General features: G+C 41.1%; 1 long non-coding RNA gene across 2 annotated transcripts in view; it reads right to left on the minus strand.

Moving 5' to 3' along the window:
- Positions 1-13,872, minus strand: part of LOC147916997 (uncharacterized) — an 85,006-nt gene continuing 71,134 nt past the window's right edge. Inside the window, exon 3 of one of the 2 annotated variants that reach the window (XR_015552183.1) lies at positions 1-1,472. This is a non-coding gene — a long non-coding RNA (uncharacterized LOC147916997). Of the gene's footprint in view, positions 1,473-12,006; positions 12,460-13,872 lie in introns of those variants that run through there. The other variant, XR_015552184.1, reaches the window with a different exon arrangement.

Raw genomic sequence — 13,872 nt, forward strand, 5'->3', positions numbered from 1 at the left:
AAAACAACATACATTTATTCTCTTACAGTCTTGGAGGCCAGAAGTCCAAAATCAGTTTTACTGGGCCAAAATCAAGTTGTCAGCAAGGCTGTGCTCCCTCTGGGGTCTCCAGGGAAGAATCGGTTTCCTTGTCTTTTCCAGCTTCTGGAGCTGCATTCCTTGGCCCACCGCCCCTTCCTCCATCTTCCAAACCAGCAGCACAGCATCTTGCTTTGGTCCCCAGATTGCCTTCTTCTTCTGTCGCTGTAGTCAAATCTTCCTCTTCCTCTCTCTTATAAGGACACTGTGATTACATTTAGGGCCCAACCAGATAATCCAGGATAGTCTCTCCATCTTGAGATCCTCTATTTAATCACATCTGCAAAATCTCTTACACAAGGTAACATTCACAAATTCCAGGGATTAGGACGTGAGCATGTTTGGGGGCCATTATTCAGACTATCACACGTTGCCACCTACCTAGGTGGAAACGAAGAATTTGACCAGGATTTTTTTTCCTCTGCAGGCAGGAAGAGGAGCCTAATGTGTACATACGGGCAGTTCTGACATTCATTACATTGTCTCAGAGAGCAACAGTCTGCCCCTAATCCCAGCCCTGGAACAGACCACTGGAAATGGCAGATTTTAAATTTCATTCATTCCTTCTTTCATTCTTCCATCCATCTATTCATTCATTCATTTATCGTCCATCAGTCAACAAGCATTTTTCAAGGTCCTACTATGTGCCAGGTGCCGTGTAGGAATTAGTAAAATATGTTCCCTGCCCTCAAGGGAATTGTGATTCCTGGTGATGGTGGGTGGTGGGGGGAGGGAGCCAGGCAATAAAGCCAGAGAAATAAAGTGTTTCAGATGCTGCTAGAATGGCAGTATGACATGCAGTGGGAGGTGTACTCTGTCTTCCTTGAAGAAGAGTGGTCTGAAGTTAAGGTGGCTTTGCCTAGGAAGTGACACTCTGGGTCTTGAAAGAAGAGGTGACACTCTCCCAGCAAAAGAGGAGACAAAAGCAAAGGACAGCAATATTGAACAGCTTGGTGTTTTAGGTGAAATATAAACTTTTCTTGATGACTAGAGCAGTGTTTATATCATTCGGCTGCACATTGGATTCCTCTGGGATTGAGGAGAATTATAAAGCACAGATGCCTCAGTTCTAGCCCAAAGATTTTGATTTAATTGGTCTGGGGTATGGCCTGGTCATCAGGATTTTTAAAGTTTCCCCAAGTGATTCTAATGTGGAGCCGGGTTTCAGAACCACTGGCCAAAAGCGTAGTGAAGAGTGAACATGGTGGTAAGAGACGAGGTGGAGGAGTCGGCGTCAGGCAGGCCCATCACAGAGACCTGTAGGCACCCTCCTAGGAAAGATGCAATGAGAATAATTTTTTTCTGGTGGCAACTTCCAACATCTTCCTTTCGTACTCAAATGGCAGTTTCCTTGATTGCATTTGCCTCCAGCTTCTCTTGGCTTCTCACACAGTCTAGACAAAAGCATTAGAAATGATTAGAATTTAACATGGTTATCCAGATGGCTATATATTAGAGCAGTCGGAGAATGGCTATGCTGTGGACTATGTATGGGCCCAACTGACTAACCATGTGACCTTAAGCAAGTTATTCTCTAGGCTGCTTCATCATCTGCAAAATGGGGATAGATATGTAGTAACTCACAGGATACTGTGAGAGAAAAATCTCTGAGGGCACTCAGCTCCTGGCACTGTCTGTCCTCAGGAAATAGTCACTTTGTCATTATCATCTGAACTTGCTACTTAAAGGGAACCTGGGGAATTGTTGGAAACAAAAGAATACACTTACACAGAAGAACAGTGACACTCTAATTTGTCTGCTCTTGTGGCCACTAGTCTCCAAAGATGGCCCCTCAATGAACCAGGCCTCCCATATTCACTCCCTGGTGCTGTCCCCTCTCAGTGAATCTGGTTTGGCCCTGTGATTCACCTTTGACTATAGAATGTGGCAGAAGTGAGACTACATGGCATCTGAGGCTGGGTCAAAAGAAGTCTTGCAGCTTCCACTCGGGACTCTTGGAATTCTTAGTCCGGGTTCAGTTGCCCTGAAATGTCCATCCTGTGAAGATGCCCACACTAGCCACCTGCAGAGGCAGCATGGAGAGACGAGATGCCCGGCCAGCCTCTGGTTCTTCCAGCCATCCCAGCTGAGGTCACAGACACATGCATGAGGAAGCCATCTTGGACGTCTCGTGCCATTGCGCCTTCAGATGACTCCAGCCATAGCTTCCATTTGACTGTGACCACGTGAAAGTCCCCAAGCAAGAACTGCCCAGCTGACGCTAGTCAACAAACTGACCCATCAAAAAACACTGTTTTAGGGCCCAGCTGGGTGGCATAGTGTTCAGGTTTGTGTGTTGCGCTTCGGCAGCCCAGGGTTCGCTGACTCCGATCCCGGGCAGAGACTTACACACCACTTATCAAGCCATGCTGTGGCGGCGTCCCATATCAAGTGGAGGATGATGGGCACGGATGTTAGCTCAGGCCCAGTCTTCCTCAGCAAAAAAAGGAGGATCGGCAACAGATGTTAGCTCAGGGCTAATCTTCCCTATCAAAATAAAAAAAAAGTTTCAAATCCCTAAGTTTGGGAGCGGTTCATTATACGTCAATAGGTGACCAGAATATAACAAAAACAACTCTCTCCCTTCAGCGTTTTGTGCAGGTCACCTTACTCTGAAGCACACCTGCAAGGAGTACCTGAGACAGTTCTCAGGGGAGTTGAACTTCTTAGATGGTGGCTGGCTTCCCTCAGAATGTTTCAAGAGTCCCAGGCAGAAGCTGCAAAACTTCTGGCCTTCTGCCACATTCTGTAGTCAAAAATCAGTCACAGAGCCAGCCCAGATTCATCGGGAGGGGACGACTCCAGGGCATGGACATGGGAGGTCTGGTCCACTGGGGGCCGTATCTGGAGACACGCTGCCACTAGGGCAGATACAAGCAGAGTGCAACTGCCCTTCTGGGTAAGGCTAGCTGCTTCACTGGCTGCTGAATTGGTACATCTTGCAGTCAAATTATGTTATCCATTCTATTCATTGAATTCTAGCCACAGAAAGACATCGAGAGCCGCCAACTCAGAGGACCAAAGAATAAACTGAATAATCTATCAGAAACTTTCCAAAGCTGAAGGACCCTGAACCACTGACATCCCTTTGTCTGCACGGTGACTAATTATGATCCTGTTCAGATTCTGACTAATATTAAGGAAAACTAGGTATGCATCAGTATGGCAAACCATTGTTGTTTCTTCTATTATTATTATTTTTAAAGCAAATTTAAGGTCTTGAAGGAGAAAAGAAATATCTACCTCTGTTTTTGTGTTTTGCCTTGTGTAACTGGGAGATGGTGTATTTTGTAATTACATTAATTAAGCTATACAAATGTAATGAAATCCATGCTTATCAGAACAGTAATACAGGGACACTCGCCTTCTGGTTAACTATGCCTATTTGCCTGGGTTGGGGTTATTCCCACCACACCCACCACACGCTGACTGGGTGGAGAGTATTTTAAGATTGGTGTAATAACTATGTTTCCTTTAGCCTAAAACACATTTCTTCTTTTTTTTTTTTTAATAATTGACTTTATTTTTTAGAGCAGCTTTAGATTTACAAAAAAGCAGAAAGTACTTTGAGCAGAGAGAGTTCCCATACATCATTTCTCTACACACACCCCCACACAGTTTCTTTTATTATTAACATCTTAGTTGGTGTTGTACATTTGTTACAATTGATGAGCCAATATTGATACATTATTATTAACTAAATCCATGGTTTACATTAGGTTCACTCTGTGTTGTACATTATATGGGTTTTGACAACTGTGTAATGTTAAGCATCCGCCATTACAGTATCATACAGAATAGTTCCACTGCCCTGAAAATCTCCTGTGCGCCCCCTGCTGCGTTTCTTTTTCACACTTTTATATCTCAGAAACAAGGATATCCAAATACCATTGATGGCGACAATTAATGAAACATATTTTTTCCCTTCCTTCCCTCATCATTCGTTCATTCCTTCCTTCCTTCCTTCCTTCACCTGAGAAGCTGTTATTAAGCTGGAAGCATGTTTTACAATCCATGGCATCTTAGAATTGAGGAAATATGATAGCAAAAAAAGGCCTTGATTGGAGCCTAATATATACTCCCTTCTCCTGGTTGCATATCACTGAGAATCACTAACGGGACCCACTCCATTCTCCTTCCTTTGGAGAAGTGGGTGAGGTTTACCCGACTTAGCCGTCGCTTTGTCGTCCAGCAGCCTCCCACACGCACACACCGTGTTCTTCCTTATAAACAGAACCCGATTCTGTGTCCCGGTAGTGTGGCGGGTTTCCTCTGTTCTCTCCTGCAGGTCCACTCCCCTCCGTCGTCTCTCTCCACCCTGCTCTCTGCCCCCAGAGGCTGGCCTGTTTGGATTACATAAACATTTCCCTTTTGTTCCCTTTTGGCTTTCGCTGTGTTTTCGCAGTGAGTAGTCCAGGCGGGAGAATGGAGGGAGGGAGGAGGGTATAGTCTTGTATGGCTCTTGATCTGAATAAACCAATTTTGAAAAGAAATATTTGAGACAATTTGGGAAAATTGAATATGGATTTGGTACTAGATAATATTAATAAAATAGTATCATTTTTTTGGTAGGATAATGACCTCTAGTTACTTTTAAAAATAGTTCCTATCTTCTAGCAATACGTGAATATTTACAGGTGAAATTATATGACTGTGGGATTTGCTTTAAGATAGTCCAGGAAAAAAAATGGGTGGTGGGTAGATGAAATACATATGGCAAAAAATGACAATAGTGAAGCTTGGTGATGAGTACATGGTGGGGACTAAGTTCCTGCTCTGGGGGCTGATTATTACCTACCCCTCTGATTAAGTTTGATAGATAGACCTCAGGTTGTCGAAAAGTAAAGTCTTGCTTTTTCCTTAGTAGGCAAAGAAACAGTCACTGTGGGTGTTATCCATCCAAAAGAGTGGTTTGTATTTAGAAGGCTCTCCGGTAAATAGACCACTTGGCTCTCCAAGCTCCTCTGCACTCTTCTTTGGGGATGTTGCCAACTTTCTGCCTAGACTGCCCTGTACAAGCCAATGGTTTCCAGTTCTAATGGTGTGTGTGTGTGTGTGTGTGTGTGTGTGTGAGTGAGTGTGTCTGAGTGTGTTGAGGGAAGGGAGAGTTAGGCAGGGATTAGAACTGAGAGAGAGACCAACTTCTCATTGTTCTAGAAAGTTAACTAAGTCAGCCATCATCTACTTGGTTTCCCTATAGACTATTCCTTTCATCTGTCCAGCCAAGCAGAATACCTCCTTTTATGTCATGGTCTGCTGTTTAATTGAGAAAATTGTAAAGCAAGCTCCTCCCACCCAATATTCTCAACACGTGGGTGGTCCCTGTGGCAAGTGGCAAGCTCTCCGAGACTACTGCTTAGGATTCAAGTTTAAGCCAGTGGCCAGTGGTTGACGAGCTAATCCATCTGCCTGAATGTCTCTTCTAACCCTAACATTTCGTGATCTGTGTTGCCAAGTTTTTTGAAAGTCTTTAGGTAAAAGGAACTAAGTGCTCATCTTAATGTTTTTACATAATGAGGTACCTAATTTTATAAACAGATGGCTCTGCTTCAGAAAAGTCAACTGTAGCTTGCACCCTGTAAAATCATTCATCGAAGAAGGACAAGAACAGTCATGGTATTAAATGAAGAGGCAGAAATTCAGGGGAAGCAAGCGCAAATAACATGCTAAGGCAAGAAAGTAAATATGTCAAGGGTAGACAAACCTAATGGGAGGGTGGAGAGTTATGAAAATTAGGGCTGAGAAAGAAGCTTAGCAATTAAATTGACACTTAGTCAACCTACCTAATTATTGTGACATAGAAGGTGCCTAATACTCAGAATTAAAAAACAATCAAGTTGTACATTTTGTAAATACCTCTTAAAACTAATAGGATGGGGCCGGCCCCGTGGCTTAGTGGTTAAGTACGCGCACTCCGCTGCTGGCGGCCCGGGTTCGGATCCCGGGCGCGCACCGACGCACTGCTTCTCCGGCCATGCTGAGGCCACGTCCCACATACAGCAACTAGAAGGATGTGCAGCTATGACATACAACTATCTACTGGGGCTTTGGGGAAAAATAAATAAATAAATAAAATTATAAAAAAAAAAAAAACTAGTAGGATGGATCGTACAACTGAAAATTCATCTAATCCAATGAAGGAGAAACTGAGGCATTAAGGAGGTGAAGTGACAAAGTCACACTGTTAATTAGACTCAGGACACCAATTAGGATCCAGATCTTTGAACTCTTGCTTACTTTTTTCCTCAAACAGATTAACACAGACAAAGAGGCAGGAGCAGACATCTACCTATGGAACCTCAAAGTTCTAGAAAGCCAGTAAGGCTCAACCGTTAGCTACAGAGTTTGGAGTTCATTTTAATTTTTGCTGGTATCTTTAAGTATCTTATAAATACAAATTAGATTACTAGAATCAGATTCTCTATAAGGAAAGAGTTTGTCCTAGAGTAATTAGCAACAGAGCCAGTTCCCTGTGGGAAAGACAGTGGTGGCAATGGAGGGATACTGGAGAGGTAGCAAGCTGAACTCTCACCTGGCGGGTTGGACCCGCCCAACAATCCATTATCAGAGCAGTGACTCCCTCAGGCTCAGCTCCAGCTGGGCAAACTCACGTACCAGGAAGAAATCTCTCATGTTCTCTGACCTACGAAACTTGTTTGCCCACACCCTGGCGCCCAGATCTTCCTTTTGCACTTTCCCCTTGACTTTTCTCTGAGCTTCTCCATGACTGCCAAGTCTGCAATCACACAAAATCAAAAAACCATGCAGATCAATGCATCTCTTCCCAGTCATGGTGCTGTTGTATTTTTACAGTTTGGGATGTAATCATTTGATTGAGGACAATCTCCCCACTCGCCTCTAAGCTCCTCGTGGACCAGCCCCACGTCATTCTCTGCTCACTACTGCTCACAGGACCCAGCAGAATATGGGCACAGAGTAGGCTCTCCGAAAGCACTTACTGAAAGAATGGCGATCTCACCCTCACAGAGAAAAAATAAGTCACCAGACAGAACTTCCTCCCTCTCCCATTGTCAGTGTCCAAATTTGCCTGAATCTTTTCCCAGTCTTTCTCCCTCCCCTCCTGTTACAGTAGAAGAGAGGCTGGTCCTACCTCTGGCTAATCCCTTCACTCATATTCTGGGTTACAGCCCTTTCTACCTTCTCCTAAATCTTGCTATTGACTACTCCCTGTCCTGTCTATATCTTCACTCTCCCATTCTATTGGCTCCTTCCCATTAGAACGTAAAGACACTCAAGGCCCTATTACTTTTTAAAGAAACTCTTTTCCAGCTATCACTCTTTCTCACTGACCCTTTTACTAGTAAACTTGTTGAGACTTGTCCACACTCACCGTTTCCACTTCCTCACCACTCATCATTCACTCTTCAGGCTCCTAACATTTCACTGAGTATTGTTTTTGCCAAGGTCACCAATGACCTCCTTCTCCCCAAATCCAATGGCTACTTTTAAGTACTTGTATTACTTCATCTCTCAACAATATTTGACAGTGCTATTATCTACTTCTTGAAACTTGTTTCCTTTATTTTACAAGACTCCATACCCTCCTGTGTCTCTCCTCCACCTCTTAGTCATTTCTCAGTGTCTCATAGGTTCAATCATTTAACAACTATTTATTGAGCACTTAATATATGTCAGGCAATGTCCTAGGTGCTGAGGATAGAATGGGGAATAAAAACTCCAAGTCCTGGATCTTATGGAGCTGATATCCTAGTAAGGGGGAAGCCAAATAAGTAGATAAATAAATTAGCAAGATGACATCAGAAAGTAAAGTCAGCCTTAGGCAGGGTTGGCCAACAGCTTCTTTCAGGTTTAACTTCTGCTTACACAGTGAACTTGATGGTCTTTCTTGTGCCTTCCTATTTTCTTATTTGGGAAAATAATTAGAAAAAAGATGACAAGGATGAGAGCAGAGTGGCAACTAGCATCCTGACTTTCACTGCTTAGAATAGTGAGTAATGATAAGTGCCAGTCAAGGGAATGCCAGTGAATATAGCCAAGCTTGAGCCATCTTGCCAAAAATCTCCCCAAGATGGCGGAGTCACCAGGCAAGGGCAACTGGGCAGCCACAAGATGAGGGTTTACTGCCAGAGGCTGAAGTTGAGGGTGGGGATGCACAGCAGGAGAGGTTGGACTGGGTTAGATCTCCTGATAAGGAAAACTTTCCTGGGGAGGTTATCCCTCACTCGATAGGAGCCCATAAACATTCTGGTTTGAAACCAGAAGTCATATAAGAATGACTCAATGTCCTTAAAACACACCTTCCACCTACAAGATTCTAATAGGTGGGAATAAACCAATTCTTAACCCAGATCAGGACACTCCTCAGAGCCAGGCCAAGACTAGTCATAGACCACACCCCTCAGTTACTCCCAGTGTGACAAGCTTGGCCATTAGCAGGACAACTGAAGCCACTCAGCACAGTCCTCTTGTGCCTGGAAGTCATCCAGCATGTGTAAGAAAGATTTGGTAACAATATGTGCCACAGCAGTCATTTGACTGTTTACTCTCAGATCCATTCTCCCTCATTCCCTTACTCTGCTTTGAATCACAGGGGACTGACTCTTGCAAGCTACATTTCCCAGGTGCCCTCACCTCCTGGCTTTCACTTAATTTCAGCCAATGGGAGGCAATGACAGGAGATTGCAATGTGATTGGAAGAAGAAATCAAGATATTTTCCATCTCTTTTTTCTTTGCTTTGGGTTGTATCTCCAGCAGTAGCTGTGTGGTTCCAGCTCCTGTCAGACAGACTCCAAGATGGTTACAGGTCCTATCAGGTGGCCACAATTCTTGGATTCTGATAACATTTCTTCCTCCCTTTGTCCTACATCCCCAAAGGGTGGAAGCAGCTTCCTGCAGATACGATTCTTAAAGTTGCCTTACCTCTTCCTCTGGTTCTTCAGTTCTTCTAATACCTTAGTGACCAGAACTTCATAGTAAATTCCTTCCATTAAAATGCACAGAATGAGTTCTGTTTTCTGGCTGAACCCTGACTGGTACTCAAGGCCTGGGAAAATCCCCAAAATGTAATGAAATGGATCTGCCTCATGCCCAATCTTCACAGAGTTAAACACAAAAAAACACAAATCCATTTCCAAAACCTAAAAAAAAGTATCTTGACTGAAGTCTTGAAGAGGCTGCAAAGAGATGAGAACACATTGCCCAACATGCAACAATCCTTCCCCAAAGGCTCTTCACTTGTGACTTTCACTCCTGCAGCTGCTCCCCAAAACCTGTGTTGATCTCCTGCCTTTTTAAAAACAAACTAAAACTAACAAAAAGCTTTCAAAATACAAGGCAAAATAAACAAAAATCTATTATTTTTGAGATTCATTGATGTTAGAATTGAACTTTATATTTTTAATTGCAAAATAATTACAATTTGTAATTAATAACAGAAAATCTCCAATTTAAAACAATTAGTCTCAAAATAAGTAATGATACTATAAAATAGTTTAAATTGTTTATTTAAATGAAAAAGAGAAGAAGAGAAAATAGTGAGTCAAAACAAATAATAATTGAAGATGGTATATTTAAATCCCAATATATCAGTAATTACATTAAATATAAATAAGTTAAATACCCAAAATCATTATTTGAATTGTTGAACTGGATAAACAAAAACTAACTATAGGATGCTTATTTAAAGAACACAATCATCAGAATAGAATAAATCTAATAAAAAGGGTGCATGGAATTCTTTGCATTGAAATCTGCAGAACTTTATCAAGATCAATTACTGAAGACCTATGTTAATAGACACAACATATTCAAGGATTGAAAATAATCAATATTATAGATACATCAGTCCTCCCTAATTTGGAGAATGCTGCAGGGGTCTAATGGTGGCAGATAACAAATGAACTCATTCTCAGTTCACTTCTGACCTGGTAGAACGGAGCACTAGCTATGGAAGAATCTGAAGGTAAAATCTTGAAAGGCACGGTGCTAGAGGTGGCCATCTCAATAAACTCCCTTTCTAGAGAAAAGTTAGGAAACATGAAACAAGCACGTGTCCTAGAAGAAAAAACAAAACAAGTGGCGGAAATTAAGAGACCTTCAGAAAAACATGAGTATAACAGAATCAGAATACTCTCAGCCCTCCTCCCCAAAAGGTGCCGCATATGAAAGGAAATGCACTTCACTGCCCTGAGGGAAGAGGGCACTCTTAAACTAAGAAAAATTTTGAGCCATCAAACCCCTTGTCTGCTACACTTTTTACTGATCATCCAGTTAAATACAAGACGTTTGAAAATGCAACACAGACAACATTCATATAAAGCTATTATAAGAACAAGGAAAATGTGAATCAATTGTTTTCACCTGATGAAAACATTCTAAGAAAAGGAAAAGAATAAAACTGGACACAACATTTCAACATGAATTATATGCCATTAGCAATTATTTGCCATTAACGTTTGCCTTGTTACAAATATGAGAGAACACCTCAGATAAGAAATATAGAAGAGAATGGGCAGAAAATAGAAATTTGTAAAACAGATAAACTCAGATAATAATTTGAATACAAAGAAACACCATGTCACTAATGGAGACCAAAGTACAAAGTCCCCAAGGGAAAATTAACTTAAGTAAAAATAAAGAAATATTGAGGAGATGAATAAAAACAGTTAAGATAAAGAAATTGAAACAAAAGATTTGAGAGAAAGTACAAGTATTCTTGGAATAAGTATAAGTGGAGTCCGTGAAGGAGAAAAACAAAACGGTGGCATATAACTAATATTTAAAAGTATAACAAGAATATATTCTAGAAGAAAAAAATTCTGGAATCTTCATATTGAAAAGCCCCACCATGTGCCCTGGACTGTCAACTCCAAGCCATAGCCTAGAAAAAGTTTTAGACTTTAAGAGATAAAGAAAAAATAACATGAGCCTCTCAGTCAAATGACCAAGTCATTTGCAAAGGATAAAAAATAAGGTTTGCCTCAGACTTCTCAATAGTAACACGCAAAGCAAAACAATTTGAGCAATGTTTTCTTGAAACTCAAAGAAAGAAATTGTGAACCAAGGATTTTGTTGTTGCTGTTGTTTTTTAATCCAGGCAAACTTCTAGAATCAAAACTATTTAAAACAAATTAAACATGTAGGAACCTAAGTAATACTGTATTCATAAGTTCTTGAAAAATCTACTAGAAGATGACCAATAGATGATTCAAAAATGTTGTCAAAATTTTGAATACATATATTGTATATCTATACAGACACATGTATCTATTACATATACATTAGTGGATCTGAGACAAAGACAAATGTGGTGGTAAGTGTGGAAGAATAGTTTGTAAACGTTTTACGTTTTGATGAAGGTGAAACAGCACAACTGAACAATGGGAGAAGAAGGATGAAAGTAGAATGAGCTCATTCATTGTCACATAGATAACAGGTAAGATACACAGGATATTCTTGAAAGATGACAAATCAAATAGGAGAAGCCTAAGTAAGGAAAAGGGAAAATAAGCACATGGAAAAGTATTAATATGTAGGTAAATTCTAGAACAAAAATACAAACCCTTTCTGAACACCAAAAGAGAAATTTTTTAAAAATGATAGCAGACTACCTAGAGGAAAAAACCCACAAAAACATAAGACAAAATACAGGGTCAAGTGGATAGACATAAGCAAGGGCGCCCTTCACACACACAACATTAATGTAGACCTTATGGAGACTTATTACATATCACACTCTAATCATTGAAAATACACCTTCTCAGGCACATGTGGAAAAACTGATATGTTCGGTTCCACACAAACCACAATAAATTCTATCAAGTAGAAAGAATAGGAACAGCATTCTCTGATTGCATTGCAGTCAAACTAGAAATAAATAACAACAATAAAAAAATAAAACATAGCAGATACATCAACCTGAAAATGAAAAATCTCCATAAACAACTCTTGCAATGCAAATCAAAACTTTAGGAATTTCTAAATAAAATAATGAGAATGAAAACACTAGCTGGATAGTGCTGGGTGCAGATGATGACAATGATAGTAATAATAACAACAATGATCATAGTTGCTATTTATTGAGTGCTTGATGCTTCATATGTGATGCAGGAATTTTTCCATATAGTTAACTTAGTTACACACGTGGCTGCATAAACGTAATTACATAGAAACACGTGATCATGTATTAGTTGGCTAGGGCTGCCATAACAAGTACCACACTCTGCGTGGCTTGCACAATGGAAATTTATTTCCTCACAATTCTGGAAGTTAGAAGTCTGAGATCAAGGTGTCAGCAGGGTTGACTTCTTCTGAGGCCTCTCTCCTTGGCATCTAGGTGTCCATTTCCTTCCGGTGTCTTTGCATGGTCTTCCCTCTGTGTGTGTCTGTGTCCTAGTCTCCTCTTTTTACAAGGACACCAGTCATATTGGATTGGGGCCAACCCAATTACCTCATTTAACCGTAATTACCTCTTGAAAGGCCCTGTCTCCAAATACAGTCACATTCTTAGGACCTGGGGGTTAGGGTTTCAAGATATGGATTTTGGGAGAACACAATTCAGCCCAGAAGAAATCATAAACACTTTTTAGTGTGGTCTTTTCTTTCTCTCTCCTTTTTTCTTAATTTCCCCCTCCGTTTTTCACTACCACATCCTCACATAGCCCTCCCTTCCCCCAAGGTGATCCACGCGCACATATTTCCATTTCCATGTTATTTTCCCATACTCATATCAATTATAAACACACATACACATGAATTTATACACATATATACATACGTAAAGAAGAGCTTGTAAAATGTACCAAAATGACATGTTTTATTCACCCTTTTCTGCATTTTTCTTTTTAAACCATACCTCGTGAAAATATCTTCATGAAAAACTCTAACTCATTCATTCTGAAAGCTGCACAATATTCCAGGGTGTAGCCGTTCCAAATCATTCATCTCTTCCCCTGATATAGTTTTGTGGGCACTAGAAATAACGCTGTACAAACACCCGAGTACACATGCCCTTGTGCACTGGTGCTTTTATTTCTATGGGATAGATTCCAGAAGTGGGGTTTCTGGTTGGAAAGATATGCGTATTTTTAATTTCAATAGATGCCGCCAGATTGGTTTCCAAAACAGCTGTAACACTTCACACCCCCTGGAAGCAGGACTATTATCTTCCTTTTAAAGCTCAAGAAACTGAAGGGCAGAGGAGGTAGGAATGTGCTCGAGCTCCTCAATGGCAAAGCTGAGATCCAAACCACACTAGCCTGGATTCCAAACCAGTGTTTTCCACTTCAATACTCAGCCGCTCAAAGGGACCGGCACCTGTCCTTCAGCAACCAGGCGGGTGCGTTTCAGAGTGAAGAGCTGGTTTTTTCTCGACCCTCCTGTCCACTCACCTGGCAGTGCCCTCACTGCAGCCCACTGAGCACAACTGCTGGGCTAGTACCATTTACAACATATAATAGCCCTCTCAAAAAAATGGAATGATGTACAATTTGTAAGAATAATGATACTTCAGGAGCAGAAGTGGCTGCTAGAGCTTGATGCCACTAAATTTTATCTGAGAGGTCACAAGAGGTTGCTAGTACAACGAGAAATATGGGGACTCTTCTACCTGATTAAACACATTATCCAAGTAAATGCAGTAGGAAAGCAGAAGAGGAAAAGAAAGGCAGCTACTGGGGTCAGTTTTGTTACCACATCTCTACTCTTTTAGTTAGTATTTTTTGTAAATAACTAACAAATGTGCCATTCACTAAGTCCTGCTACTTCACAGATTTTTGAGAGAGGGAGACAGAGAATGAAAGCAGCATTAATTT

The sequence above is a fragment of the Ceratotherium simum genome, chromosome 5 (assembly GCF_057802395.1).
Source record: "Ceratotherium simum simum isolate JZ-2026a chromosome 5, ASM5780239v1, whole genome shotgun sequence".
In the NCBI taxonomy this organism is placed as follows: Eukaryota; Metazoa; Chordata; class Mammalia; order Perissodactyla; family Rhinocerotidae; genus Ceratotherium; species Ceratotherium simum.